At 51.8% G+C, this 23145-nt stretch overlaps 64 non-coding genes across 64 annotated transcripts; 48 read left to right on the plus strand and 16 right to left on the minus strand.

Annotated features, from left to right (window-relative positions):
• Positions 1–96: 96 nt before the first annotated feature.
• On the minus strand, positions 97–168 carry Trnap-cgg (transfer RNA proline (anticodon CGG)). The gene has a single exon. It is a non-coding gene; the product is annotated as a tRNA-Pro (tRNA).
• Positions 169–580: 412 nt separating this feature from the next.
• On the plus strand, positions 581–653 carry Trnav-uac (transfer RNA valine (anticodon UAC)). The gene has a single exon. It is a non-coding gene; the product is annotated as a tRNA-Val (tRNA).
• A 158-nt stretch (positions 654–811) lies between these two features.
• Positions 812–884, plus strand: Trnav-aac (transfer RNA valine (anticodon AAC)). Its single transcript has one exon. It is a non-coding gene; the product is annotated as a tRNA-Val (tRNA).
• A 195-nt stretch (positions 885–1079) lies between these two features.
• Trnap-cgg (transfer RNA proline (anticodon CGG)) lies at positions 1080–1151 on the minus strand. Its single transcript has one exon. It is a non-coding gene; the product is annotated as a tRNA-Pro (tRNA).
• Positions 1152–1563: 412 nt separating this feature from the next.
• Trnav-uac (transfer RNA valine (anticodon UAC)) lies at positions 1564–1636 on the plus strand. The gene has a single exon. It is a non-coding gene; the product is annotated as a tRNA-Val (tRNA).
• Positions 1637–1794: 158 nt separating this feature from the next.
• On the plus strand, positions 1795–1867 carry Trnav-aac (transfer RNA valine (anticodon AAC)). The gene has a single exon. It is a non-coding gene; the product is annotated as a tRNA-Val (tRNA).
• A 195-nt stretch (positions 1868–2062) lies between these two features.
• Trnap-cgg (transfer RNA proline (anticodon CGG)) lies at positions 2063–2134 on the minus strand. The gene has a single exon. It is a non-coding gene; the product is annotated as a tRNA-Pro (tRNA).
• Positions 2135–2546: 412 nt separating this feature from the next.
• On the plus strand, positions 2547–2619 carry Trnav-uac (transfer RNA valine (anticodon UAC)). Its single transcript has one exon. It is a non-coding gene; the product is annotated as a tRNA-Val (tRNA).
• Positions 2620–2777: 158 nt separating this feature from the next.
• On the plus strand, positions 2778–2850 carry Trnav-aac (transfer RNA valine (anticodon AAC)). The gene has a single exon. It is a non-coding gene; the product is annotated as a tRNA-Val (tRNA).
• A 193-nt stretch (positions 2851–3043) lies between these two features.
• Positions 3044–3115, minus strand: Trnap-ugg (transfer RNA proline (anticodon UGG)). The gene has a single exon. It is a non-coding gene; the product is annotated as a tRNA-Pro (tRNA).
• Positions 3116–3527: 412 nt separating this feature from the next.
• On the plus strand, positions 3528–3600 carry Trnav-cac (transfer RNA valine (anticodon CAC)). The gene has a single exon. It is a non-coding gene; the product is annotated as a tRNA-Val (tRNA).
• Positions 3601–3758: 158 nt separating this feature from the next.
• Trnav-aac (transfer RNA valine (anticodon AAC)) lies at positions 3759–3831 on the plus strand. Its single transcript has one exon. It is a non-coding gene; the product is annotated as a tRNA-Val (tRNA).
• A 675-nt stretch (positions 3832–4506) lies between these two features.
• Positions 4507–4579, plus strand: Trnav-aac (transfer RNA valine (anticodon AAC)). Its single transcript has one exon. It is a non-coding gene; the product is annotated as a tRNA-Val (tRNA).
• A 193-nt stretch (positions 4580–4772) lies between these two features.
• Trnap-cgg (transfer RNA proline (anticodon CGG)) lies at positions 4773–4844 on the minus strand. The gene has a single exon. It is a non-coding gene; the product is annotated as a tRNA-Pro (tRNA).
• Positions 4845–5256: 412 nt separating this feature from the next.
• Positions 5257–5329, plus strand: Trnav-uac (transfer RNA valine (anticodon UAC)). Its single transcript has one exon. It is a non-coding gene; the product is annotated as a tRNA-Val (tRNA).
• A 158-nt stretch (positions 5330–5487) lies between these two features.
• Positions 5488–5560, plus strand: Trnav-aac (transfer RNA valine (anticodon AAC)). Its single transcript has one exon. It is a non-coding gene; the product is annotated as a tRNA-Val (tRNA).
• A 195-nt stretch (positions 5561–5755) lies between these two features.
• Positions 5756–5827, minus strand: Trnap-cgg (transfer RNA proline (anticodon CGG)). The gene has a single exon. It is a non-coding gene; the product is annotated as a tRNA-Pro (tRNA).
• Positions 5828–6239: 412 nt separating this feature from the next.
• Trnav-uac (transfer RNA valine (anticodon UAC)) lies at positions 6240–6312 on the plus strand. The gene has a single exon. It is a non-coding gene; the product is annotated as a tRNA-Val (tRNA).
• Positions 6313–6470: 158 nt separating this feature from the next.
• Positions 6471–6543, plus strand: Trnav-aac (transfer RNA valine (anticodon AAC)). The gene has a single exon. It is a non-coding gene; the product is annotated as a tRNA-Val (tRNA).
• Positions 6544–6738: 195 nt separating this feature from the next.
• On the minus strand, positions 6739–6810 carry Trnap-cgg (transfer RNA proline (anticodon CGG)). Its single transcript has one exon. It is a non-coding gene; the product is annotated as a tRNA-Pro (tRNA).
• Positions 6811–7222: 412 nt separating this feature from the next.
• Trnav-uac (transfer RNA valine (anticodon UAC)) lies at positions 7223–7295 on the plus strand. Its single transcript has one exon. It is a non-coding gene; the product is annotated as a tRNA-Val (tRNA).
• A 158-nt stretch (positions 7296–7453) lies between these two features.
• On the plus strand, positions 7454–7526 carry Trnav-aac (transfer RNA valine (anticodon AAC)). Its single transcript has one exon. It is a non-coding gene; the product is annotated as a tRNA-Val (tRNA).
• Positions 7527–7721: 195 nt separating this feature from the next.
• On the minus strand, positions 7722–7793 carry Trnap-cgg (transfer RNA proline (anticodon CGG)). The gene has a single exon. It is a non-coding gene; the product is annotated as a tRNA-Pro (tRNA).
• A 412-nt stretch (positions 7794–8205) lies between these two features.
• On the plus strand, positions 8206–8278 carry Trnav-uac (transfer RNA valine (anticodon UAC)). Its single transcript has one exon. It is a non-coding gene; the product is annotated as a tRNA-Val (tRNA).
• A 158-nt stretch (positions 8279–8436) lies between these two features.
• Positions 8437–8509, plus strand: Trnav-aac (transfer RNA valine (anticodon AAC)). The gene has a single exon. It is a non-coding gene; the product is annotated as a tRNA-Val (tRNA).
• Positions 8510–8704: 195 nt separating this feature from the next.
• Trnap-cgg (transfer RNA proline (anticodon CGG)) lies at positions 8705–8776 on the minus strand. The gene has a single exon. It is a non-coding gene; the product is annotated as a tRNA-Pro (tRNA).
• Positions 8777–9188: 412 nt separating this feature from the next.
• Trnav-uac (transfer RNA valine (anticodon UAC)) lies at positions 9189–9261 on the plus strand. The gene has a single exon. It is a non-coding gene; the product is annotated as a tRNA-Val (tRNA).
• Positions 9262–9419: 158 nt separating this feature from the next.
• Trnav-aac (transfer RNA valine (anticodon AAC)) lies at positions 9420–9492 on the plus strand. Its single transcript has one exon. It is a non-coding gene; the product is annotated as a tRNA-Val (tRNA).
• Positions 9493–9687: 195 nt separating this feature from the next.
• On the minus strand, positions 9688–9759 carry Trnap-cgg (transfer RNA proline (anticodon CGG)). Its single transcript has one exon. It is a non-coding gene; the product is annotated as a tRNA-Pro (tRNA).
• A 412-nt stretch (positions 9760–10171) lies between these two features.
• Positions 10172–10244, plus strand: Trnav-uac (transfer RNA valine (anticodon UAC)). The gene has a single exon. It is a non-coding gene; the product is annotated as a tRNA-Val (tRNA).
• A 158-nt stretch (positions 10245–10402) lies between these two features.
• Trnav-aac (transfer RNA valine (anticodon AAC)) lies at positions 10403–10475 on the plus strand. The gene has a single exon. It is a non-coding gene; the product is annotated as a tRNA-Val (tRNA).
• Positions 10476–10668: 193 nt separating this feature from the next.
• Positions 10669–10740, minus strand: Trnap-ugg (transfer RNA proline (anticodon UGG)). Its single transcript has one exon. It is a non-coding gene; the product is annotated as a tRNA-Pro (tRNA).
• Positions 10741–11152: 412 nt separating this feature from the next.
• Positions 11153–11225, plus strand: Trnav-cac (transfer RNA valine (anticodon CAC)). Its single transcript has one exon. It is a non-coding gene; the product is annotated as a tRNA-Val (tRNA).
• A 158-nt stretch (positions 11226–11383) lies between these two features.
• Positions 11384–11456, plus strand: Trnav-aac (transfer RNA valine (anticodon AAC)). Its single transcript has one exon. It is a non-coding gene; the product is annotated as a tRNA-Val (tRNA).
• Positions 11457–12131: 675 nt separating this feature from the next.
• Positions 12132–12204, plus strand: Trnav-aac (transfer RNA valine (anticodon AAC)). The gene has a single exon. It is a non-coding gene; the product is annotated as a tRNA-Val (tRNA).
• Positions 12205–12397: 193 nt separating this feature from the next.
• Positions 12398–12469, minus strand: Trnap-cgg (transfer RNA proline (anticodon CGG)). Its single transcript has one exon. It is a non-coding gene; the product is annotated as a tRNA-Pro (tRNA).
• Positions 12470–12881: 412 nt separating this feature from the next.
• Positions 12882–12954, plus strand: Trnav-uac (transfer RNA valine (anticodon UAC)). Its single transcript has one exon. It is a non-coding gene; the product is annotated as a tRNA-Val (tRNA).
• A 158-nt stretch (positions 12955–13112) lies between these two features.
• On the plus strand, positions 13113–13185 carry Trnav-aac (transfer RNA valine (anticodon AAC)). Its single transcript has one exon. It is a non-coding gene; the product is annotated as a tRNA-Val (tRNA).
• Positions 13186–13380: 195 nt separating this feature from the next.
• Positions 13381–13452, minus strand: Trnap-cgg (transfer RNA proline (anticodon CGG)). Its single transcript has one exon. It is a non-coding gene; the product is annotated as a tRNA-Pro (tRNA).
• Positions 13453–13864: 412 nt separating this feature from the next.
• On the plus strand, positions 13865–13937 carry Trnav-uac (transfer RNA valine (anticodon UAC)). The gene has a single exon. It is a non-coding gene; the product is annotated as a tRNA-Val (tRNA).
• A 158-nt stretch (positions 13938–14095) lies between these two features.
• On the plus strand, positions 14096–14168 carry Trnav-aac (transfer RNA valine (anticodon AAC)). The gene has a single exon. It is a non-coding gene; the product is annotated as a tRNA-Val (tRNA).
• Positions 14169–14363: 195 nt separating this feature from the next.
• Positions 14364–14435, minus strand: Trnap-cgg (transfer RNA proline (anticodon CGG)). The gene has a single exon. It is a non-coding gene; the product is annotated as a tRNA-Pro (tRNA).
• Positions 14436–14847: 412 nt separating this feature from the next.
• On the plus strand, positions 14848–14920 carry Trnav-uac (transfer RNA valine (anticodon UAC)). The gene has a single exon. It is a non-coding gene; the product is annotated as a tRNA-Val (tRNA).
• A 158-nt stretch (positions 14921–15078) lies between these two features.
• Trnav-aac (transfer RNA valine (anticodon AAC)) lies at positions 15079–15151 on the plus strand. The gene has a single exon. It is a non-coding gene; the product is annotated as a tRNA-Val (tRNA).
• Positions 15152–15541: 390 nt separating this feature from the next.
• On the plus strand, positions 15542–15614 carry Trnav-uac (transfer RNA valine (anticodon UAC)). Its single transcript has one exon. It is a non-coding gene; the product is annotated as a tRNA-Val (tRNA).
• Positions 15615–15772: 158 nt separating this feature from the next.
• Positions 15773–15845, plus strand: Trnav-aac (transfer RNA valine (anticodon AAC)). The gene has a single exon. It is a non-coding gene; the product is annotated as a tRNA-Val (tRNA).
• Positions 15846–16522: 677 nt separating this feature from the next.
• On the plus strand, positions 16523–16595 carry Trnav-uac (transfer RNA valine (anticodon UAC)). The gene has a single exon. It is a non-coding gene; the product is annotated as a tRNA-Val (tRNA).
• Positions 16596–16753: 158 nt separating this feature from the next.
• Trnav-aac (transfer RNA valine (anticodon AAC)) lies at positions 16754–16826 on the plus strand. The gene has a single exon. It is a non-coding gene; the product is annotated as a tRNA-Val (tRNA).
• A 195-nt stretch (positions 16827–17021) lies between these two features.
• Positions 17022–17093, minus strand: Trnap-cgg (transfer RNA proline (anticodon CGG)). Its single transcript has one exon. It is a non-coding gene; the product is annotated as a tRNA-Pro (tRNA).
• A 412-nt stretch (positions 17094–17505) lies between these two features.
• On the plus strand, positions 17506–17578 carry Trnav-uac (transfer RNA valine (anticodon UAC)). The gene has a single exon. It is a non-coding gene; the product is annotated as a tRNA-Val (tRNA).
• Positions 17579–17736: 158 nt separating this feature from the next.
• On the plus strand, positions 17737–17809 carry Trnav-aac (transfer RNA valine (anticodon AAC)). Its single transcript has one exon. It is a non-coding gene; the product is annotated as a tRNA-Val (tRNA).
• A 390-nt stretch (positions 17810–18199) lies between these two features.
• On the plus strand, positions 18200–18272 carry Trnav-uac (transfer RNA valine (anticodon UAC)). The gene has a single exon. It is a non-coding gene; the product is annotated as a tRNA-Val (tRNA).
• A 158-nt stretch (positions 18273–18430) lies between these two features.
• Trnav-aac (transfer RNA valine (anticodon AAC)) lies at positions 18431–18503 on the plus strand. Its single transcript has one exon. It is a non-coding gene; the product is annotated as a tRNA-Val (tRNA).
• A 390-nt stretch (positions 18504–18893) lies between these two features.
• On the plus strand, positions 18894–18966 carry Trnav-uac (transfer RNA valine (anticodon UAC)). The gene has a single exon. It is a non-coding gene; the product is annotated as a tRNA-Val (tRNA).
• A 621-nt stretch (positions 18967–19587) lies between these two features.
• Trnav-uac (transfer RNA valine (anticodon UAC)) lies at positions 19588–19660 on the plus strand. The gene has a single exon. It is a non-coding gene; the product is annotated as a tRNA-Val (tRNA).
• Positions 19661–19818: 158 nt separating this feature from the next.
• On the plus strand, positions 19819–19891 carry Trnav-aac (transfer RNA valine (anticodon AAC)). Its single transcript has one exon. It is a non-coding gene; the product is annotated as a tRNA-Val (tRNA).
• Positions 19892–20279: 388 nt separating this feature from the next.
• Trnav-uac (transfer RNA valine (anticodon UAC)) lies at positions 20280–20352 on the plus strand. The gene has a single exon. It is a non-coding gene; the product is annotated as a tRNA-Val (tRNA).
• Positions 20353–20510: 158 nt separating this feature from the next.
• Positions 20511–20583, plus strand: Trnav-aac (transfer RNA valine (anticodon AAC)). Its single transcript has one exon. It is a non-coding gene; the product is annotated as a tRNA-Val (tRNA).
• A 195-nt stretch (positions 20584–20778) lies between these two features.
• Trnap-cgg (transfer RNA proline (anticodon CGG)) lies at positions 20779–20850 on the minus strand. Its single transcript has one exon. It is a non-coding gene; the product is annotated as a tRNA-Pro (tRNA).
• A 412-nt stretch (positions 20851–21262) lies between these two features.
• On the plus strand, positions 21263–21335 carry Trnav-uac (transfer RNA valine (anticodon UAC)). The gene has a single exon. It is a non-coding gene; the product is annotated as a tRNA-Val (tRNA).
• Positions 21336–21493: 158 nt separating this feature from the next.
• On the plus strand, positions 21494–21566 carry Trnav-aac (transfer RNA valine (anticodon AAC)). The gene has a single exon. It is a non-coding gene; the product is annotated as a tRNA-Val (tRNA).
• Positions 21567–21956: 390 nt separating this feature from the next.
• Trnav-uac (transfer RNA valine (anticodon UAC)) lies at positions 21957–22029 on the plus strand. Its single transcript has one exon. It is a non-coding gene; the product is annotated as a tRNA-Val (tRNA).
• A 158-nt stretch (positions 22030–22187) lies between these two features.
• On the plus strand, positions 22188–22260 carry Trnav-aac (transfer RNA valine (anticodon AAC)). The gene has a single exon. It is a non-coding gene; the product is annotated as a tRNA-Val (tRNA).
• A 390-nt stretch (positions 22261–22650) lies between these two features.
• On the plus strand, positions 22651–22723 carry Trnav-uac (transfer RNA valine (anticodon UAC)). The gene has a single exon. It is a non-coding gene; the product is annotated as a tRNA-Val (tRNA).
• Positions 22724–23145: the final 422 nt, after the last annotated feature.

Raw genomic sequence — 23145 nt, forward strand, 5'->3', positions numbered from 1 at the left:
ATTGCTCACATCAAATATGAAATTCATTTGATACTGCCGCCGAGCATTTTGCATCGACTCAGCCACTCATGTGCGATCAGTTTGCACAAAACGCTAGGGCTCGTCCGGGATTTGAACCCGGGACCTCCTGCACCCGAAGCAGGAATCATACCCCTAGACCAACGAGCCATCTGACATGGCGAATGACTATTATTTCAGTGCACTGGGTGCCTCGATGTGGTCCAGGGTGCTCTGGAAAGTCTCGTGTAGGCTGGCGGGATGGGGGCGGCGCGAATTCCCGCGGTCGGCGGCCTTCCTGGGCTATTGGTACCTTCATGTAGAGCTGCCGCTGGGCTCGCACTCCCTGCTGCTAAGAAAGTGATTGCTTTTGCTGCTATGACTTGCAATCACGACTGCGGGAAACGCCGCTATCTCGTTAGGGGTGCTACGGCAGACACCCTCTCGAGCACCCCGAAGACTTCTTGAGCCCTCGGCTGTAATGGTTTCCAGGCTGTCAAAAGAACCGTCGCGTGTGCATTCGCGGACGGGAGAGAGGCTGAGGTAATTTCGAGTGAACGGGGATGGACTCCTCCCGTCCGCAGTTTCCGTAGTGTAGCGGTTATCACGTCTGCTTTACACGCAAAAGGTCCCCGGTTCGATCCCGGGCGGGAACAGTATTTTCTTGCCTGTGTCGCATTGTACTCCAGTGAGCCACGTCATGTGAGGATCTTCTGCATGTACCTTTGTTATGCAAGAAGCGCATTTATTTAATTTTTTAGTTACGATGTCAACATCAGCACGAGTTGTCTCTAAAGTATGGCGCACACAAGTAGTTTCCGTGGTGTAGCGGTTATCACGTCTGCCTAACACGCAGACGGTCCCCGGTTCGATCCCGGGCGGAAACACTTTTTCATCATTAAAAACAAGACATAGTAACATGCATCTGCTTCCATCTGTACCCAAAAACCTTCGTAATCGCCTTCACACGTCGGATCAGAGTGTCAATTGCTCACATCAAATATGAAATTCATTTGATACTGCCGCCGAGCATTTTGCATCGACTCAGCCACTCATGTGCGATCAGTTTGCACAAAACGCTAGGGCTCGTCCGGGATTTGAACCCGGGACCTCCTGCACCCGAAGCAGGAATCATACCCCTAGACCAACGAGCCATCTGACATGGCGAATGACTATTATTTCAGTGCACTGGGTGCCTCGATGTGGTCCAGGGTGCTCTGGAAAGTCTCGTGTAGGCTGGCGGGATGGGGGCGGCGCGAATTCCCGCGGTCGGCGGCCTTCCTGGGCTATTGGTACCTTCATGTAGAGCTGCCGCTGGGCTCGCACTCCCTGCTGCTAAGAAAGTGATTGCTTTTGCTGCTATGACTTGCAATCACGACTGCGGGAAACGCCGCTATCTCGTTAGGGGTGCTACGGCAGACACCCTCTCGAGCACCCCGAAGACTTCTTGAGCCCTCGGCTGTAATGGTTTCCAGGCTGTCAAAAGAACCGTCGCGTGTGCATTCGCGGACGGGAGAGAGGCTGAGGTAATTTCGAGTGAACGGGGATGGACTCCTCCCGTCCGCAGTTTCCGTAGTGTAGCGGTTATCACGTCTGCTTTACACGCAGAAGGTCCCCGGTTCGATCCCGGGCGGGAACAGTATTTTCTTGCCTGTGTCGCATTGTACTCCAGTGAGCCACGTCATGTGAGGATCTTCTGCATGTACCTTTGTTATGCAAGAAGCGCATTTATTTAATTTTTTAGTTACGATGTCAACATCAGCACGAGTTGTCTCTAAGGTATGGCGCACACAAGTAGTTTCCGTGGTGTAGCGGTTATCACGTCTGCCTAACACGCAGAAGGTCCCCGGTTCGATCCCGGGCGGAAACACTTTTTCATCATTAAAAACAAGACATAGTAACATGCATCTGCTTCCATCTGTACCCAAAAACCTTCGTAATCGCCTTCACACGTCGGATCAGAGTGTCAATTGCTCACATCAAATATGAAATTCATTTGATACTGCCGCCGAGCATTTTGCATCGACTCAGCCACTCATGTGCGATCAGTTTGCACAAAACGCTAGGGCTCGTCCGGGATTTGAACCCGGGACCTCCTGCACCCGAAGCAGGAATCATACCCCTAGACCAACGAGCCATCTGACATGGCGAATGACTATTATTTCAGTGCACTGGGTGCCTCGATGTGGTCCAGGGTGCTCTGGAAAGTCTCGTGTAGGCTGGCGGGATGGGGGCGGCGCGAATTCCCGCGGTCGGCGGCCTTCCTGGGCTATTGGTACCTTCATGTAGAGCTGCCGCTGGGCTCGCACTCCCTGCTGCTAAGAAAGTGATTGCTTTTGCTGCTATGACTTGCAATCACGACTGCGGGAAACGCCGCTATCTCGTTAGGGGTGCTACGGCAGACACCCTCTCGAGCACCCCGAAGACTTCTTGAGCCCTCGGCTGTAATGGTTTCCAGGCTGTCAAAAGAACCGTCGCGTGTGCATTCGCGGACGGGAGAGAGGCTGAGGTAATTTCGAGTGAACGGGGATGGACTCCTCCCGTCCGCAGTTTCCGTAGTGTAGCGGTTATCACGTCTGCTTTACACGCAGAAGGTCCCCGGTTCGATCCCGGGCGGGAACAGTATTTTCTTGCCTGTGTCGCATTGTACTCCAGTGAGCCACGTCATGTGAGGATCTTCTGCATGTACCTTTGTTATGCAAGAAGCGCATTTATTTAATTTTTTAGTTACGATGTCAACATCAGCACGAGTTGTCTCTAAGGTATGGCGCACAAAAGTAGTTTCCGTGGTGTAGCGGTTATCACGTCTGCCTAACACGCAGAAGGTCCCCGTTTCGATCCCGGGCGGAAACACTTTTTTATCATTAAAAACAAGACATACTAACATGCATCTGCTACCATCTGTACCCAAAAACCTTCGTAATCGCCTGCACACGTCAGATCAGTGTCAATTGCTCACATCAAATATGAAATTCATTTGATACTGACGCCGAGCATTTTGCGTCGACTTGGCCACTCACGTGCGATCAGTTTGCACAAAACGGTAGGGCTCGTCCGGGATTTGAACCCGGGACCTCCTGCACCCAAAGCAAGAATCATACCCCTAGACCAACGAGCCATCTGACGTGGCAAATGACTATTATTTCAGTGCACTGGGTCCCTCGATGTGGTCCAGGGTGCTCTGGAAAGTCTCGTGTAGGCTGGCGGGATGGGGGCGGCGCGAATTCCCGCGGTCGGAGGCCTTCCTGGGCTATTGGTACCTTCATGTAGAGCTGCCGCTGGGCTCGCACTCCCTGCTGCTAAGAAAGTGATTGCTTTTGCTGCTATGACTTGCAATCACGACTGCAGGAAACGCCGCTATCCCGTTAGGGGTGCTACGGCAGACACCCTCTCGAGCACCCCGAAGACTTCTTGAGCACTCGGCTGTGATGGTTTCCAGGCTGTCAAAAGAACCGTCGCGAGTGAATTCGCGGACGGGAGTGAGGCTGAGGTAATTTCGAGTGAACGGAGATGGACTCCTCAAGTCCGCAGTTTCCGTAGTGTAGCGGTTATCACGTCTGCTTCACACGCAGAAGGTCCCCGGTTCGATCCCGGGCGGGAACATCAATTTCCTGCCTATGTCGTATTGTTCTCCAGTGTGCCACGACATGTGAGGATCTTCTGCATGTACCTTTGTTCTGCAAGTAGCGCATTTATTTAATTTTTTTGTTACGATGACAACACCAGCACGAGTTGTCTCTAAAGTAAGGCGCACACAAGTAGTTTCCGTGGTGTAGCGGTTATCACGTCTGCCTAACACGCAGAAGGTCCCCGTTTCGATCCCGGGCGGAAACACATTTTTATCATTAAAAACAAGACATACTAACATGCATCTGCTACCATCTGTACCCAAAAACCTTCGTAATCGCCTTCACACGTCAGATCAGTGTCAATTGGTCGCATCAAATATGAAATTCATTTGATACTGACGCCGAGCATTTTGCGTCGACTCGGCCACTCACGTGCGATCAGTTTGCACAAAACGGTAGGGCTCGTCCGGGATTTGAACCCGAGACCTCCTGCACCCAAAGCAAGAATCACACCCCTAGACCAACGAGCCATCTGACGTGGCGAATGACTATTACTTCAGTGCACTGGGTCCCTCGATGTGGTCCAGGGTGCTCTGGAAAGTCTCGTGTAGGCTGGCGGGATGGGGGCGGCGCGAATTCCCGCGGTCGGCGGCCTTCCTGGGCTATTGGTACCTTCATGTAGAGCTGCCGCTGGGCTCGCACTCCCTGCTGCTAAGAAAGTGATTGCTTTTGCTGCTATGATTTGCAATCACGACTGCGGGAAACGCCGCTATCTCGTTAGGGGTGCTACGGCAGACACCCTCTCGAGCACCCGAAGACTTCTTGAGCCCTCGGCTGTGATGGTTTCCAGGCTGTCAAAGGAACCGTCGCGTGTGAATTCGCGCACGGAGAGAGGCTGAGGTAATTTCGAGTGAGCGGGGATGGACTCCTCACGTGCGCAGTTACCGTAGTGTAGCGGTTATCACGTCTGCCTAACACGCAGAAGGTCCCCGTTTCGATCCCGGGCGGAAACACTTTTTTATAATTAAAAACAAGACATACTAACATGCATCTGCTACCATCTGTACCCAAAAACCTTCGTAATCGCCTGCACACGTCAGATCAGTGTCAATTGCTCACACCAAATATGAAATTCATTTGATACTGACGCCGAGCATTTTGCGTCGACTTGGCCACTCACGTGCGATCAGTTTGCACAAAACGCTAGGGCTCGTCCGGGATTTGAACCCGGGACCTCCTGCACCCGAAGCAGGAATCATACCCCTAGACCAACGAGCCATCTGACATGGCGAATGACTATTATTTCAGTGCACTGGGTGCCTCGATGTGGTCCAGGGTGCTCTGGAAAGTCTCGTGTAGGCTGGCGGGATGGGGGCGGCGCGAATTCCCGCGGTCGGCGGCCTTCCTGGGCTATTGGTACCTTCATGTAGAGCTGCCGCTGGGCTCGCACTCCCTGCTGCTAAGAAAGTGATTGCTTTTGCTGCTATGACTTGCAATCACGACTGCGGGAAACGCCGCTATCTCGTTAGGGGTGCTACGGCAGACACCCTCTCGAGCACCCCGAAGACTTCTTGAGCCCTCGGCTGCAATGGTTTCCAGGCTGTCAAAAGAACCGTCGCGTGTGCATTCGCGGACGGGAGAGAGGCTGAGGTAATTTCGAGTGAACGGGGATGGACTCCTCCCGTCCGCAGTTTCCGTAGTGTAGCGGTTATCACGTCTGCTTTACACGCAGAAGGTCCCCGGTTCGATCCCGGGCGGGAACAGTATTTTCTTGCCTGTGTCGCATTGTACTCCAGTGAGCCACGTCATGTGAGGATCTTCTGCATGTACCTTTGTTATGCAAGAAGCGCATTTATTTAATTTTTTAGTTACGATGTCAACATCAGCACGAGTTGTCTCTAAAGTATGGCGCACACAAGTAGTTTCCGTGGTGTAGCGGTTATCACGTCTGCCTAACACGCAGAAGGTCCCCGGTTCGATCCCGGGCGGAAACACTTTTTCATCATTAAAAACAAGACATAGTAACATGCATCTGCTTCCATCTGTACCCAAAAACCTTCGTAATCGCCTTCACACGTCGGATCAGAGTGTCAATTGCTCACATCAAATATGAAATTCATTTGATACTGCCGCCGAGCATTTTGCATCGACTCAGCCACTCATGTGCGATCAGTTTGCACAAAACGCTAGGGCTCGTCCGGGATTTGAACCCGGGACCTCCTGCACCCGAAGCAGGAATCATACCCCTAGACCAACGAGCCATCTGACATGGCGGATGACTATTATTTCAGTGCACTGGGTGCCTCGATGTGGTCCAGGGTGCTCTGGAAAGTCTCGTGTAGGCTGGCGGGATGGGGGCGGCGCGAATTCCCGCGGTCGGCGGCCTTCCTGGGCTATTGGTACCTTCATGTAGAGCTGCCGCTGGGCTCGCACTCCCTGCTGCTAAGAAAGTGATTGCTTTTGCTGCTATGACTTGCAATCACGACTGCGGGAAACGCCGCTATCTCGTTAGGGGTGCTACGGCAGACACCCTCTCGAGCACCCCGAAGACTTCTTGAGCCCTCGGCTGTAATGGTTTCCAGGCTGTCAAAAGAACCGTCGCGTGTGCATTCGCGGACGGGAGAGAGGCTGAGGTAATTTCGAGTGAACGGGGATGGACTCCTCCCGTCCGCAGTTTCCGTAGTGTAGCGGTTATCACGTCTGCTTTACACGCAGAAGGTCCCCGGTTCGATCCCGGGCGGGAACAGTATTTTCTTGCCTATGTCGTATTGTACTCCAGTTAGCCACGTCATGTGAGGATCTTCTGCATGTACCTTTGTTATGCAAGTAGCGCATTTATTTAATTTTTTAGTTACGATGACAACATCAGCACGAGTTGTCTCTAAGGTATGGCGCACACAAGTAGTTTCCGTGGTGTAGCGGTTATCACGTCTGCCTAACACGCAGAAGGTCCCCGGTTCGATCCCGGGCGGAAACACTTTTTCATCATTAAAAACAAGACATAGTAACATGCATCTGCTTCCATCTGTACCCAAAAACCTTCGTAATCGCCTTCACACGTCGGATCAGAGTGTCAATTGCTCACATCAAATATGAAATTCATTTGATACTGCCGCCGAGCATTTTGCATCGACTCAGCCACTCATGTGCGATCAGTTTGCACAAAACGCTAGGGCTCGTCCGGGATTTGAACCCGGGACCTCCTGCACCCGAAGCAGGAATCATACCCCTAGACCAACGAGCCATCTGACATGGCGAATGACTATTATTTCAGTGCACTGGGTGCCTCGATGTGGTCCAGGGTGCTCTGGAAAGTCTCGTGTAGGCTGGCGGGATGGGGGCGGCGCGAATTCCCGCGGTCGGCGGCCTTCCTGGGCTATTGGTACCTTCATGTAGAGCTGCCGCTGGGCTCGCACTCCCTGCTGCTAAGAAAGTGATTGCTTTTGCTGCTATGACTTGCAATCACGACTGCGGGAAACGCCGCTATCTCGTTAGGGGTGCTACGGCAGACACCCTCTCGAGCACCCCGAAGACTTCTTGAGCCCTCGGCTGTAATGGTTTCCAGGCTGTCAAAAGAACCGTCGCGTGTGCATTCGCGGACGGGAGAGAGGCTGAGGTAATTTCGAGTGAACGGGGATGGACTCCTCCCGTCCGCAGTTTCCGTAGTGTAGCGGTTATCACGTCTGCTTTACACGCAAAAGGTCCCCGGTTCGATCCCGGGCGGGAACAGTATTTTCTTGCCTGTGTCGCATTGTACTCCAGTGAGCCACGTCATGTGAGGATCTTCTGCATGTACCTTTGTTATGCAAGAAGCGCATTTATTTAATTTTTTAGTTACGATGTCAACATCAGCACGAGTTGTCTCTAAAGTATGGCGCACACAAGTAGTTTCCGTGGTGTAGCGGTTATCACGTCTGCCTAACACGCAGACGGTCCCCGGTTCGATCCCGGGCGGAAACACTTTTTCATCATTAAAAACAAGACATAGTAACATGCATCTGCTTCCATCTGTACCCAAAAACCTTCGTAATCGCCTTCACACGTCGGATCAGAGTGTCAATTGCTCACATCAAATATGAAATTCATTTGATACTGCCGCCGAGCATTTTGCATCGACTCAGCCACTCATGTGCGATCAGTTTGCACAAAACGCTAGGGCTCGTCCGGGATTTGAACCCGGGACCTCCTGCACCCGAAGCAGGAATCATACCCCTAGACCAACGAGCCATCTGACATGGCGAATGACTATTATTTCAGTGCACTGGGTGCCTCGATGTGGTCCAGGGTGCTCTGGAAAGTCTCGTGTAGGCTGGCGGGATGGGGGCGGCGCGAATTCCCGCGGTCGGCGGCCTTCCTGGGCTATTGGTACCTTCATGTAGAGCTGCCGCTGGGCTCGCACTCCCTGCTGCTAAGAAAGTGATTGCTTTTGCTGCTATGACTTGCAATCACGACTGCGGGAAACGCCGCTATCTCGTTAGGGGTGCTACGGCAGACACCCTCTCGAGCACCCCGAAGACTTCTTGAGCCCTCGGCTGTAATGGTTTCCAGGCTGTCAAAAGAACCGTCGCGTGTGCATTCGCGGACGGGAGAGAGGCTGAGGTAATTTCGAGTGAACGGGGATGGACTCCTCCCGTCCGCAGTTTCCGTAGTGTAGCGGTTATCACGTCTGCTTTACACGCAGAAGGTCCCCGGTTCGATCCCGGGCGGGAACAGTATTTTCTTGCCTGTGTCGCATTGTACTCCAGTGAGCCACGTCATGTGAGGATCTTCTGCATGTACCTTTGTTATGCAAGAAGCGCATTTATTTAATTTTTTAGTTACGATGTCAACATCAGCACGAGTTGTCTCTAAGGTATGGCGCACACAAGTAGTTTCCGTGGTGTAGCGGTTATCACGTCTGCCTAACACGCAGAAGGTCCCCGGTTCGATCCCGGGCGGAAACACTTTTTCATCATTAAAAACAAGACATAGTAACATGCATCTGCTTCCATCTGTACCCAAAAACCTTCGTAATCGCCTTCACACGTCGGATCAGAGTGTCAATTGCTCACATCAAATATGAAATTCATTTGATACTGCCGCCGAGCATTTTGCATCGACTCAGCCACTCATGTGCGATCAGTTTGCACAAAACGCTAGGGCTCGTCCGGGATTTGAACCCGGGACCTCCTGCACCCGAAGCAGGAATCATACCCCTAGACCAACGAGCCATCTGACATGGCGAATGACTATTATTTCAGTGCACTGGGTGCCTCGATGTGGTCCAGGGTGCTCTGGAAAGTCTCGTGTAGGCTGGCGGGATGGGGGCGGCGCGAATTCCCGCGGTCGGCGGCCTTCCTGGGCTATTGGTACCTTCATGTAGAGCTGCCGCTGGGCTCGCACTCCCTGCTGCTAAGAAAGTGATTGCTTTTGCTGCTATGACTTGCAATCACGACTGCGGGAAACGCCGCTATCTCGTTAGGGGTGCTACGGCAGACACCCTCTCGAGCACCCCGAAGACTTCTTGAGCCCTCGGCTGTAATGGTTTCCAGGCTGTCAAAAGAACCGTCGCGTGTGCATTCGCGGACGGGAGAGAGGCTGAGGTAATTTCGAGTGAACGGGGATGGACTCCTCCCGTCCGCAGTTTCCGTAGTGTAGCGTTTATCACGTCTGATTTACACGCAGAAGGTCCCCGGTTCGATCCCGGGCGGGAACAGTATTTTCTTGCCTGTGTCGCATTGTACTCCAGTGAGCCACGTCATGTGAGGATCTTCTGCATGTACCTTTGTTATGCAAGAAGCGCATTTATTTAATTTTTTAGTTACGATGTCAACATCAGCACGAGTTGTCTCTAAGGTATGGCGCACACAAGTAGTTTCCGTGGTGTAGCGGTTATCACGTCTGCCTAACACGCAGAAGGTCCCCAGTTCGATCCCGGGCGGAAACACTTTTTCATCATTAAAAACAAGACATAGTAACATGCATCTGCTTCCATCTGTACCCAAAAACCTTCGTAATCGCCTTCACACGTCGGATCAGAGTGTCAATTGCTCACATCAAATATGAAATTCATTTGATACTGCCGCCGAGCATTTTGCATCGACTCAGCCACTCATGTGCGATCAGTTTGCACAAAACGCTAGGGCTCGTCCGGGATTTGAACCCGGGACCTCCTGCACCCGAAGCAGGAATCATACCCCTAGACCAACGAGCCATCTGACATGGCGAATGACTATTATTTCAGTGCACTGGGTGCCTCGATGTGGTCCAGGGTGCTCTGGAAAGTCTCGTGTAGGCTGGCGGGATGGGGGCGGCGCGAATTCCCGCGGTCGGCGGCCTTCCTGGGCTATTGGTACCTTCATGTAGAGCTGCCGCTGGGCTCGCACTCCCTGCTGCTAAGAAAGTGATTGCTTTTGCTGCTATGACTTGCAATCACGACTGCGGGAAACGCCGCTATCTCGTTAGGGGTGCTACGGCAGACACCCTCTCGAGCACCCCGAAGACTTCTTGAGCCCTCGGCTGTAATGGTTTCCAGGCTGTCAAAAGAACCGTCGCGTGTGCATTCGCGGACGGGAGAGAGGCTGAGATAATTTCGAGTGAACGGGGATGGACTCCTCCCGTCCGCAGTTTCCGTAGTGTAGCGGTTATCACGTCTGCTTTACACGCAGAAGGTCCCCGGTTCGATCCCGGGCGGGAACAGTATTTTCTTGCCTGTGTCGCATTGTACTCCAGTGAGCCACGTCATGTGAGGATCTTCTGCATGTACCTTTGTTATGCAAGAAGCGCATTTATTTAATTTTTTAGTTACGATGTCAACATCAGCACGAGTTGTCTCTAAGGTATGGCGCACAAAAGTAGTTTCCGTGGTGTAGCGGTTATCACGTCTGCCTAACACGCAGAAGGTCCCCGTTTCGATCCCGGGCGGAAACACTTTTTTATCATTAAAAACAAGACATACTAACATGCATCTGCTACCATCTGTACCCAAAAACCTTCGTAATCGCCTGCACACGTCAGATCAGTGTCAATTGCTCACATCAAATATGAAATTCATTTGATACTGACGCCGAGCATTTTGCGTCGACTTGGCCACTCACGTGCGATCAGTTTGCACAAAACGGTAGGGCTCGTCCGGGATTTGAACCCGGGACCTCCTGCACCCAAAGCAAGAATCATACCCCTAGACCAACGAGCCATCTGACGTGGCAAATGACTATTATTTCAGTGCACTGGGTCCCTCGATGTGGTCCAGGGTGCTCTGGAAAGTCTCGTGTAGGCTGGCGGGATGGGGGCGGCGCGAATTCCCGCGGTCGGAGGCCTTCCTGGGCTATTGGTACCTTCATGTAGAGCTGCCGCTGGGCTCGCACTCCCTGCTGCTAAGAAAGTGATTGCTTTTGCTGCTATGACTTGCAATCACGACTGCAGGAAACGCCGCTATCCCGTTAGGGGTGCTACGGCAGACACCCTCTCGAGCACCCCGAAGACTTCTTGAGCACTCGGCTGTGATGGTTTCCAGGCTGTCAAAAGAACCGTCGCGAGTGAATTCGCGGACGGGAGTGAGGCTGAGGTAATTTCGAGTGAACGGAGATGGACTCCTCAAGTCCGCAGTTTCCGTAGTGTAGCGGTTATCACGTCTGCTTCACACGCAGAAGGTCCCCGGTTCGATCCCGGGCGGGAACATCAATTTCCTGCCTATGTCGTATTGTTCTCCAGTGTGCCACGACATGTGAGGATCTTCTGCATGTACCTTTGTTCTGCAAGTAGCGCATTTATTTAATTTTTTTGTTACGATGACAACACCAGCACGAGTTGTCTCTAAAGTAAGGCGCACACAAGTAGTTTCCGTGGTGTAGCGGTTATCACGTCTGCCTAACACGCAGAAGGTCCCCGTTTCGATCCCGGGCGGAAACACATTTTTATCATTAAAAACAAGACATACTAACATGCATCTGCTACCATCTGTACCCAAAAACCTTCGTAATCGCCTTCACACGTCAGATCAGTGTCAATTGGTCGCATCAAATATGAAATTCATTTGATACTGACGCCGAGCATTTTGCGTCGACTCGGCCACTCACGTGCGATCAGTTTGCACAAAACGGTAGGGCTCGTCCGGGATTTGAACCCGAGACCTCCTGCACCCAAAGCAAGAATCACACCCCTAGACCAACGAGCCATCTGACGTGGCGAATGACTATTACTTCAGTGCACTGGGTCCCTCGATGTGGTCCAGGGTGCTCTGGAAAGTCTCGTGTAGGCTGGCGGGATGGGGGCGGCGCGAATTCCCGCGGTCGGCGGCCTTCCTGGGCTATTGGTACCTTCATGTAGAGCTGCCGCTGGGCTCGCACTCCCTGCTGCTAAGAAAGTGATTGCTTTTGCTGCTATGATTTGCAATCACGACTGCGGGAAACGCCGCTATCTCGTTAGGGGTGCTACGGCAGACACCCTCTCGAGCACCCGAAGACTTCTTGAGCCCTCGGCTGTGATGGTTTCCAGGCTGTCAAAGGAACCGTCGCGTGTGAATTCGCGCACGGAGAGAGGCTGAGGTAATTTCGAGTGAGCGGGGATGGACTCCTCACGTGCGCAGTTACCGTAGTGTAGCGGTTATCACGTCTGCCTAACACGCAGAAGGTCCCCGTTTCGATCCCGGGCGGAAACACTTTTTTATAATTAAAAACAAGACATACTAACATGCATCTGCTACCATCTGTACCCAAAAACCTTCGTAATCGCCTGCACACGTCAGATCAGTGTCAATTGCTCACACCAAATATGAAATTCATTTGATACTGACGCCGAGCATTTTGCGTCGACTTGGCCACTCACGTGCGATCAGTTTGCACAAAACGCTAGGGCTCGTCCGCGATTTGAACCCGGGACCTCCTGCACCCGAAGCAGGAATCATACCCCTAGACCAACGAGCCATCTGACATGGCGAATGACTATTATTTCAGTGCACTGGGTGCCTCGATGTGGTCCAGGGTGCTCTGGAAAGTCTCGTGTAGGCTGGCGGGATGGGGGCGGCGCGAATTCCCGCGGTCGGCGGCCTTCCTGGGCTATTGGTACCTTCATGTAGAGCTGCCGCTGGGCTCGCACTCCCTGCTGCTAAGAAAGTGATTGCTTTTGCTGCTATGACTTGCAATCACGACTGCGGGAAACGCCGCTATCTCGTTAGGGGTGCTACGGCAGACACCCTCTCGAGCACCCCGAAGACTTCTTGAGCCCTCGGCTGCAATGGTTTCCAGGCTGTCAAAAGAACCGTCGCGTGTGCATTCGCGGACGGGAGAGAGGCTGAGGTAATTTCGAGTGAACGGGGATGGACTCCTCCCGTCCGCAGTTTCCGTAGTGTAGCGGTTATCACGTCTGCTTTACACGCAGAAGGTCCCCGGTTCGATCCCGGGCGGGAACAGTATTTTCTTGCCTGTGTCGCATTGTACTCCAGTGAGCCACGTCATGTGAGGATCTTCTGCATGTACCTTTGTTATGCAAGAAGCGCATTTATTTAATTTTTTAGTTACGATGTCAACATCAGCACGAGTTGTCTCTAAGGTATGGCGCACACAAGTAGTTTCCGTGGTGTAGCGGTTATCACGTCTGCCTAACACGCAGAAGGTCCCCGGTTCGATCCCGGGCGGAAACACTTTTTCATCATTAAAAACAAGACATAGTAACATGCATCTGCTTCCATCTGTACCCAAAAACCTTCGTAATCGCCTTCACACGTCGGATCAGAGTGTCAATTGCTCACATCAAATATGAAATTCATTTGATACTGCCGCCGAGCATTTTGCATCGACTCAGCCACTCATGTGCGATCAGTTTGCACAAAACGCTAGGGCTCGTCCGGGATTTGAACCCGGGACCTCCTGCACCCGAAGCAGGAATCATACCCCTAGACCAACGAGCCATCTGACATGGCGAATGACTATTATTTCAGTGCACTGGGTGCCTCGATGAGGTCCAGGGTGCTCTGGAAAGTCTCGTGTAGGCTGGCGGGATGGGGGCGGCGCGAATTCCCGCGGTCGGCGGCCTTCCTGGGCTATTGGTACCTTCATGTAGAGCTGCCGCTGGGCTCGCACTCCCTGCTGCTAAGAAAGTGATTGCTTTTGCTGCTATGACTTGCAATCACGACTGCGGGAAACGCCGCTATCTCGTTAGGGGTGCTACGGCAGACACCCTCTCGAGCACCCCGAAGACTTCTTGAGCCCTCGGCTGTAATGGTTTCCAGGCTGTCAAAAGAACCGTCGCGTGTGCATTCGCGGACGGGAGAGAGGCTGAGGTAATTTCGAGTGAACGGGGATGGACTCCTCAAGTCCGCAGTTTCCGTAGTGTAGCGGTTATCACGTCTGCTTTACACGCAGAAGGTCCCCGGTTCGATCCCGGGCGGGAACAGTATTTTCTTGCCTGTGTCGCATTGTACTCCAGTGAGCCACGTCATGTGAGGATCTTCTGCATGTACCTTTGTTATGCAAGAAGCGCATTTATTTAATTTTTTAGTTACGATGTCAACATCAGCACGAGTTGTCTCTAAGGTATGGCGCACACAAGTAGTTTCCGTGGTGTAGCGGTTATCACGTCTGCCTAACACGCAGAAGGTCCCCGGTTCGATCCCGGGCGGAAACACTTTTTCATCATTAAAAACAAGACATAGTAACATGCATCTGCTTCCATCTGTACCCAAAAACCTTCGTAATCGCCTTCACACGTCGGATCAGAGTGTCAATTGCTCACATCAAATATGAAATTCATTTGATACTGCCGCCGAGCATTTTGCATCGACTCAGCCACTCATGTGCGATCAGTTTGCACAAAACGCTAGGGCTCGTCCGGGATTTGAACCCGGGACCTCCTGCACCCGAATCAGGAATCATACCCCTAGACCAACGAGCCATCTGACATGGCGAATGACTATTATTTCAGTGCACTGGGTGCCTCGATGTGGTCCAGGGTGCTCTGGAAAGTCTCGTGTAGGCTGGCGGGATGGGGGCGGCGCGAATTCCCGCGGTCGGCGGCCTTCCTGGGCTATTGGTACCTTCATGTAGAGCTGCCGCTGGGCTCGCACTCCCTGCTGCTAAGAAAGTGATTGCTTTTGCTGCTATGACTTGCAATCACGACTGCGGGAAACGCCGCTATCTCGTTAGGGGTGCTACGGCAGACACCCTCTCGAGCACCCCGAAGACTTCTTGAGCCCTCGGCTGTAATGGTTTCCAGGCTGTCAAAAGAACCGTCGCGTGTGCATTCGCGGACGGGAGAGAGGCTGAGGTAATTTCGAGTGAACGGGGATGGACTCCTCCCGTCCGCAGTTTCCGTAGTGTAGCGGTTATCACGTCTGCTTTACACGCAAAAGGTCCCCGGTTCGATCCCGGGCGGGAACAGTATTTTCTTGCCTGTGTCGCATTGTACTCCAGTGAGCCACGTCATGTGAGGATCTTCTGCATGTACCTTTGTTATGCAAGAAGCGCATTTATTTAATTTTTTAGTTACGATGTCAACATCAGCACGAGTTGTCTCTAAGGTATGGCGCACACAAGTAGTTTCCGTGGTGTAGCGGTTATCACGTCTGCCTAACACGCAGAAGGTCCCCGTTTCGATCCCGGGCGGAAACACTTTTTTTTATCATTAAAAACAAGACATACTAACATGCATCTGCTACCATCTGTACCCAAAAACCTTCGTAATCGCCTTCACACGTCAGATCAGTGTCAATTGCTCACATCAAATATGAAATTCATTTGATACTGACGCTGGGCTCGCACTCCCTGCTGCTAAGAAAGTGATTGCTTTTGCTGCTATGACTTGCAATCACGACTGCGGGAAACGCCGCTATCTCGTTAGGGGTGCTACGGCAGACACCCTCTCGAGCACCCCGAAGACTTCTTGAGCCCTCGGCTGTAATGGTTTCCAGGCTGTCAAAAGAACCGTCGCGTGTGCATTCGCGGACGGGAGAGAGGCTGAGGTAATTTCGAGTGAACGGGGATGGACTCCTCCCGTCCGCAGTTTCCGTAGTGTAGCGGTTATCACGTCTGCTTTACACGCAGAAGGTCCCCGGTTCGATCCCGGGCGGGAACAGTATTTTCTTGCCTGTGTCGCATTGTACTCCAGTGAGCCACGTCATGTGGGGATCTTCTGCATGTACCTTTGTTCTGCAAGTAGCGCATTTATTTAACTTTTTAGTTACGATGACAACACCAGCACGAGTTGTCTCTAAAGTAAGGCGCACACAAGTAGTTTCCGTGGTGTAGCGGTTATCACGTCTGCCTAACACGCAGAAGGTCCCCGTTTCGATCCCGGGCGGAAACACTTTTTTTTATCATTAAAAACAAGACATACTAACATGCATCTGCTACCATCTGTACCCAAAAACCTTCGTAATCGCCTTCACACGTCAGATCAGTGTCAATTGGTCGCATCAAATATGAAATTCATTTGATACTGACGCCGAGCATTTTGCGTCGACTCGGCCACTCACGTGCGATCAGTTTGCACAAAACGGTAGGGCTCGTCCGGGATTTGAACCCGAGACCTCCTGCACCCAAAGCAAGAATCACACCCCTAGACCAACGAGCCATCTGACGTGGCGAATGACTATTACTTCAGTGCACTGGGTCCCTCGATGTGGTCCAGGGTGCTCTGGAAAGTCTCGTGTAGGCTGGCGGGATGGGGGCGGCGCGAATTCCCGCGGTCGGCGGCCTTCCTGGGCTATTGGTACCTTCATGTAGAGCTGCCGCTGGGCTTGCACTCCCTGCTGCTAAGAAAGTGATTGCTTTTGCTGCTATGATTTGCAATCACGACTGCGGGAAACGCCGCTATCTCGTTAGGGGTGCTACGGCAGACATCCTCTCGAGCACCCGAAGACTTCTTGAGCCCTCGGCTGTGATGGTTTCCAGGCTGTCAAAGGAACCGTCGCGTGTGAATTCGCGCACGGAGAGAGGCTGAGGTAATTTCGAGTGAACGGGGATGGACTCCTCCCGTCCGCAGTTTCCGTAGTGTAGCGGTTATGACGTCTGCTTTACACGCAGAAGGTCCCCGGTTCGATCCCGGGCGGGAGCAGTATTTTCTTGCCTGTGTCGCATTGTACTCCAGTGAGCCACGTCATGTGAGGATCTTCTGCATGTACCTTTGTTATGCAAGAAGCGCATTTATTTAATTTTTTAGTTACGATGTCAACATCAGCACGAGTTGTCTCTAAGGTATGGCGCACACAAGTAGTTTCCGTGGTGTAGCGGTTATCACGTCTGCCTAACACGCAGAAGGTCCCCGGTTCGATCCCGGGCGGAAACACTTTTTCATCATTAAAAACAAGACATAGTAACATGCATCTGCTTCCATCTGTACCCAAAAACCTTCGTAATCGCCTTCACACGTCGGATCAGAGTGTCAATTGCTCACATCAAATATGAAATTCATTTGATACTGCCGCCGAGCATTTTGCATCGACTCAGCCACTCATGTGCGATCAGTTTGCACAAAACGCTAGGGCTCGTCCGGGATTTGAACCCGGGACCTCCTGCACCCGAAGCAGGAATCATAGCCCTAGACCAACGAGCCATCTGACATGGCGAATGACTATTATTTCAGTGCACTGGGTGCCTCGATGTGGTCCAGGGTGCTCTGGAAAGTCTCGTGTAGGCTGGCGGGATGGGGGCGGCGCGAATTCCCGCGGTCGGCGGCCTTCCTGGGCTATTGGTACCTTCATGTAGAGCTGCCGCTGGGCTCGCACTCCCTGCTGCTAAGAAAGTGATTGCTTTTGCTGCTATGACTTGCAATCACGACTGCGGGAAACGCCGCTATCTCGTTAGGGGTGCTACGGCAGACACCCTCTCGAGCACCCCGAAGACTTCTTGAGCCCTCGGCTGTAATGGTTTCCAGGCTGTCAAAAGAACCGTCGCGTGTGCATTCGCGGACGGGAGAGAGGCTGAGATAACTTCGAGTGAACGGGGATGGACTCCTCCCGTCCGCAGTTAACGTAGTGTAGCGGTTATCACGTCTGCTTTACACGCAGAAGGTCCCCGGTTCGATCCCGGGCGGGAACAGTATTTTCTTGCCTGTGTCGCATTGTACTCCAGTGAGCCACGTCATGTGAGGATCTTCTGCATGTACCTTTGTTCTGCAAGTAGCGCATTTATTTAATTTTTTAGTTACGATGACAACACCAGCACGAGTTGTCTCTAAAGTAAGGCGCACACAAGTAGTTTCCGTGGTGTAGCGGTTATCACGTCTGCCTAACACGCAGAAGGTCCCCGTTTCGATCCCGGGCGGAAACACTTTTTTTTATCATTAAAAACAAGACATACTAACATGCATCTGCTACCATCTGTACCCAAAAACCTTCGTAATCGCCTTCACACGTCAGATCAGTGTCAATTGCTCACATCAAATATGAAATTCATTTGATACTGACGCTGGGCTCGCACTCCCTGCTGCTAAGAAAGTGATTGCTTTTGCTGCTATGACTTGCAATCACGACTGCGGGAAACGCCACTATCTCGTTAGGGGTGCTACGGCAGACACCCTCTCGAGCACCCCGAAGACTTCTTGAGCCCTCGGCTGTAATGGTTTCCAGGCTGTCAAAAGAACCGTCGCGTGTGCATTCGCGGACGGGAGAGAGGCTGAGATAATTTCGAGTGAACGGGGATGGACTCCTCCCGTCCGCAGTTTCCGTAGTGTAGCGGTTATCACGTCTGCTTTACACGCAGAAGGTCCCCGGTTCGATCCCGGGCGGGAACAGTATTTTCTTGCCTGTGTCGCATTGTACTCCAGTGAGCCACGTCATGTGAGGATCTTCTGCATGTACCTTTGTTCTGCAAGTAGCGCATTTATTTAATTTTTTAGTTACGATGACAACACCAGCACGAGTTGTCTCTAAAGTAAGGCGCACACAAGTAGTTTCCGTGGTGTAGCGGTTATCACGTCTGCCTAACACGCAGAAGGTCCCCGTTTCGATCCTGGGCGGAAACACTTTTTTTTATCATTAAAAACAAGACATACTAACATGCATCTGCTACCATCTGTACCCAAAAACCTTCGTAATCGCCTTCACACGTCAGATCAGTGTCAATTGCTCACATCAAATATGAAATTCATTTGATACTGACGCTGGGCTCGCACTCCCTGCTGCTAAGAAAGTGATTGCTTTTGCTGCTATGACTTGCAATCACGACTGCGGGAAACGCCGCTATCTCGTTAGGGGTGCTACGGCAGACACCCTCTCGAGCACCCCGAAGACTTCTTGAGCCCTCGGCTGTAATGGTTTCCAGGCTGTCAAAAGAACCGTCGCGTGTGCATTCGCGGACGGGAGAGAGGCTGAGATAATTTCGAGTGAACGGGGATGGACTCCTCCCGTCCGCAGTTTCCGTAGTGTAGCGGTTATCACGTCTGCTTTACACGCAGAAGGTCCCCGGTTCGATCCCGGGCGGGAACAGTATTTTCTTGCCTGTGTCGCATTGTACTCCAGTGAGCCACGTCATGTGAGGATCTTCTGCATGTACCTTTGTTCTGCAAGTAGCGCATTTATTTAATTTTTTAGTTACGATGACAACACCAGCACGAGTTGTCTCTAAAGTAAGGCGCACACAAGTAGTTTCCGTGGTGTAGCTGTTATCATGTCTGCCTAACACGCAGAAGGTCCCCGTTTCGATCCTGGGCGGAAACACTTTTTTTTATCATTAAAAACAAGACATACTAACATGCATCTGCTACCATCTGTACCCAAAAACCTTCGTAATCGCCTTCACACGTCAGATCAGTGTCAATTGCTCACATCAAATATGAAATTCATTTGATACTGACGCTGGGCTCGCACTCCCTGCTGCTAAGAAAGTGATTGCTTTTGCTGCTATGACTTGCAATCACGACTGCGGGAAACGCCGCTATCTCGTTAGGGGTGCTACGGCAGACACCCTCTCGAGCACCCCGAAGACTTCTTGAGCCCTCGGCTGTAATGGTTTCCAGGCTGTCAAAAGAACCGTCGCGTGTGCATTCGCGGACGGGAGAGAGGCTGAGGTAATTTCGAGTGAACGGGGATGGACTCCTCCCGTCCGCAGTTTCCGTAGTGTAGCGGTTATCACGTCTGCTTTACACGCAGAAGGTCCCCGGTTCGATCCCGGGCGGGAACAGTATTTTCTTGCCTGTGTCGCATTGTACTCCAGTGAGCCACGTCATGTGAGGATCTTCTGCATGTACCTTTGTTCTGCAAGTAGCGCATTTATTTAATTTTTTAGTTACGATGACAACACCAGCACGAGTTGTCTCTAAAGTAAGGCGCACACAAGTAGTTTCCGTGGTGTAGCGGTTATCACGTCTGCCTAACACGCAGAAGGTCCCCGTTTCGATCCCGGGCGGAAACACTTTTTTTTATCATTAAAAACAAGACATACTAACATGCATCTGCTACCATCTGTACCCAAAAACCTTCGTAATCGCCTTCACACGTCAGATCAGTGTCAATTGCTCACATCAAATATGAAATTCATTTGATACTGACGCTGGGCTCGCACTCCCTGCTGCTAAGAAAGTGATTGCTTTTGCTGCTATGACTTGCAATCACGACTGCGGGAAACGCCGCTATCTCGTTAGGGGTGCTACGGCAGACATCCTCTCGAGCACCCGAAGACTTCTTGAGCCCTCGGCTGTGATGGTTTCCAGGCTGTCAAAGGAACCGTCGCGTGTGAATTCGCGCACGGAGAGAGGCTGAGGTAATTTCGAGTGAACGGGGATGGACTCCTCCCGTCCGCAGTTTCCGTAGTGTAGCGGTTATCACGTCTGCTTTACACGCAGAAGGTCCCCGGTTCGATCCCGGGCGGGAGCAGTATTTTCTTGCCTGTGTCGCATTGTACTCCAGTGAGCCACGTCATGTGAGGATCTTCTGCATGTACCTTTGTTATGCAAGAAGCGCATTTATTTAATTTTTTAGTTACGATGTCAACATCAGCACGAGTTGTCTCTAAGGTATGGCGCACACAAGTAGTTTCCGTGGTGTAGCGGTTATCACGTCTGCCTAACACGCAGAAGGTCCTCGGTTCGATCCCGGGCGGAAACACTTTTTCATCATTAAAAACAAGACATAGTAACATGCATCTGCTTCCATCTGTACCCAAAAACCTTCGTAATCGCCTTCACACGTCGGATCAGAGTGTCAATTGCTCACATCAAATATGAAATTCATTTGATACTGCCGCCGAGCATTTTGCATCGACTCAGCCACTCATGTGCGATCAGTTTGCACAAAACGCTGGGGCTCATCCGGGATTTGAACCCGGGACCTCCTGCACCCGAAGCAGGAATCATACCCCTAGACCAACGAGCCATCTGACATGGCGAATGACTATTATTTCAGTGCACTGGGTGCCTCGATGTGGTCCAGGGTGCTCTGGAAAGTCTCGTGTAGGCTGGCGGGATGGGGGCGGCGCGAATTCCCGCGGTCGGCGGCCTTCCTGGGCTATTGGTACCTTCATGTAGAGCTGCCGCTGGGCTCGCACTCCCTGCTGCTAAGAAAGTGATTGCTTTTGCTGCTATGACTTGCAATCACGACTGCGGGAAACGCCGCTATCTCGTTAGGGGTGCTACGGCAGACACCCTCTCGAGCACCCCGAAGACTTCTTGAGCCCTCGGCTGTAATGGTTTCCAGGCTGTCAAAAGAACCGTCGCGTGTGCATTCGCGGACGGGAGAGAGGCTGAGGTAATTTCGAGTGAACGGGGATGGACTCTTCCCGTCCGCAGTTTCCGTAGTGTAGCGGTTATCACGTCTGCTTTACACGCAGAAGGTCCCCGGTTCGATCCCGGGCGGGAACAGTATTTTCTTGCCTGTGTCGCATTGTACTCCAGTGAGCCACGTCATGTGAGGATCTTCTGCATGTACCTTTGTTCTGCAAGTAGCGCATTTATTTAATTTTTTAGTTACGATGACAACACCAGTACGAGTTGTCTCTAAAGTAAGGCGCACACAAGTAGTTTCCGTGGTGTAGCGGTTATCACGTCTGCCTAACACGCAGAAGGTCCCCGTTTCGATCCCGGGCGGAAACACTTTTTTTTATCATTAAAAACAAGACATACTAACATGCATCTGCTACCATCTGTACCCAAAAACCTTCGTAATCGCCTTCACACGACAGATCAGTGTCAATTGCTCACATCAAATATGAAATTCATTTGATACTGACGCTGGGCTCGCACTCCCTGCTGCTAAGAAAGTGATTGCTTTTGCTGCTATGACTTGCAATCACGACTGCGGGAAACGCCGCTATCTCGTTAGGGGTGCTACGGCAGACACCCTCTCGAGCACCCCGAAGACTTCTTGAGCCCTCGGCTGTAATGGTTTCCAGGCTGTCAAAAGAACCGTCGCGTGTGCATTCGCGGACGGGAGAGAGGCTGAGATAATTTCGAGTGAACGGGGATGGACTCCTCCCGTCCGCAGTTAACGTAGTGTAGCGGTTATCACGTCTGCTTTACACGCAGAAGGTCCCCGGTTCGATCCCGGGTGGGAACAGTATTTTCTTGCCTGTGTCGCATTGTACTCCAGTGAGCCACGTCATGTGAGGATCTTCTGCATGTACCTTTGTTGTGCAAGTAGCGCATTTATTTAATTTTTTAGTTACGATGACAACACCAGCACGAGTTGTCTCTAAAGTAAGGCGCACACAAGTAGTTTCCGTGGTGTAGCGGTTATCACGTCTGCCTAACACGCAGAAGGTCCTCGTTTCGATCCCGGGCGGAAACACTTTTTTTTATCATTAAAAACAAGACATACTAACATGCATCTGCTACCATCTGTACCCAAAAACCTTCGTAATCGCCTTCACACGTCAGATCAGTGTCAATTGCTCACATCAAATATGAAATTCATTTGATACTGACGCTGGGCTCGCACTCCCTGCTGCTAAGAAAGTGATTGCTTTTGCTGCTATGACTTGCAATCACGACTGCGGGAAACGCCGCTATCTCGTTAGGGGTGCTACGGCAGACACCCTCTCGAGCACCCCGAAGACTTCTTGAGCCCTCGGCTGTAATGGTTTCCAGGCTGTCAAAAGAACCGTCGCGTGTGCATTCGCGGACGGGAGAGAGGCTGAGGTAATTTCGAGTGAACGGGGATGGACTCCTCCCGTCCGCAGTTTCCGTAGTGTAGCGGTTATCACGTCTGCTTTACACGCAGAAGGTCCCCGGTTCGATCCCGGGCGGGAACAGTATTTTCTTGCCTGTGTCGCATTGTACTCCAGTGAGCCACGTCATGTGAGGATCTTCTGCATGTACCTTTGTTCTGCAAGTAGCGCATTTATTTAATTTTTTAGTTACGATGACAACACCAGCACGAGTTGTCTCTAAAGTAAGGCGCACACAAGTAGTTTCCGTGGTGTAGCGGTTATCACGTCTGCCTAACACAGTTGCGAGTCAGCCGCCGAGCGGGACGGACGTGTGGCGGAGCTGGACGTCTGGCTGTAGTAAACATAGGCTGAGTCGCTGCGTTTGAGGTTAGTGGTGCTGCTAAGCCGCTATTCGTGTTGCACTTGTATTCATGAAGTTCTAGAATGAATAGGTCGAATTATTTGAGGAAAGACACAATCAAGTTTACTTTCGATCGAAATTTCGTTCGACCTAAAGCATTTGA

This window comes from Schistocerca gregaria, chromosome 2 (genome assembly GCF_023897955.1).
Source record: "Schistocerca gregaria isolate iqSchGreg1 chromosome 2, iqSchGreg1.2, whole genome shotgun sequence".
Classification (NCBI taxonomy): domain Eukaryota; kingdom Metazoa; phylum Arthropoda; class Insecta; order Orthoptera; family Acrididae; genus Schistocerca; species Schistocerca gregaria.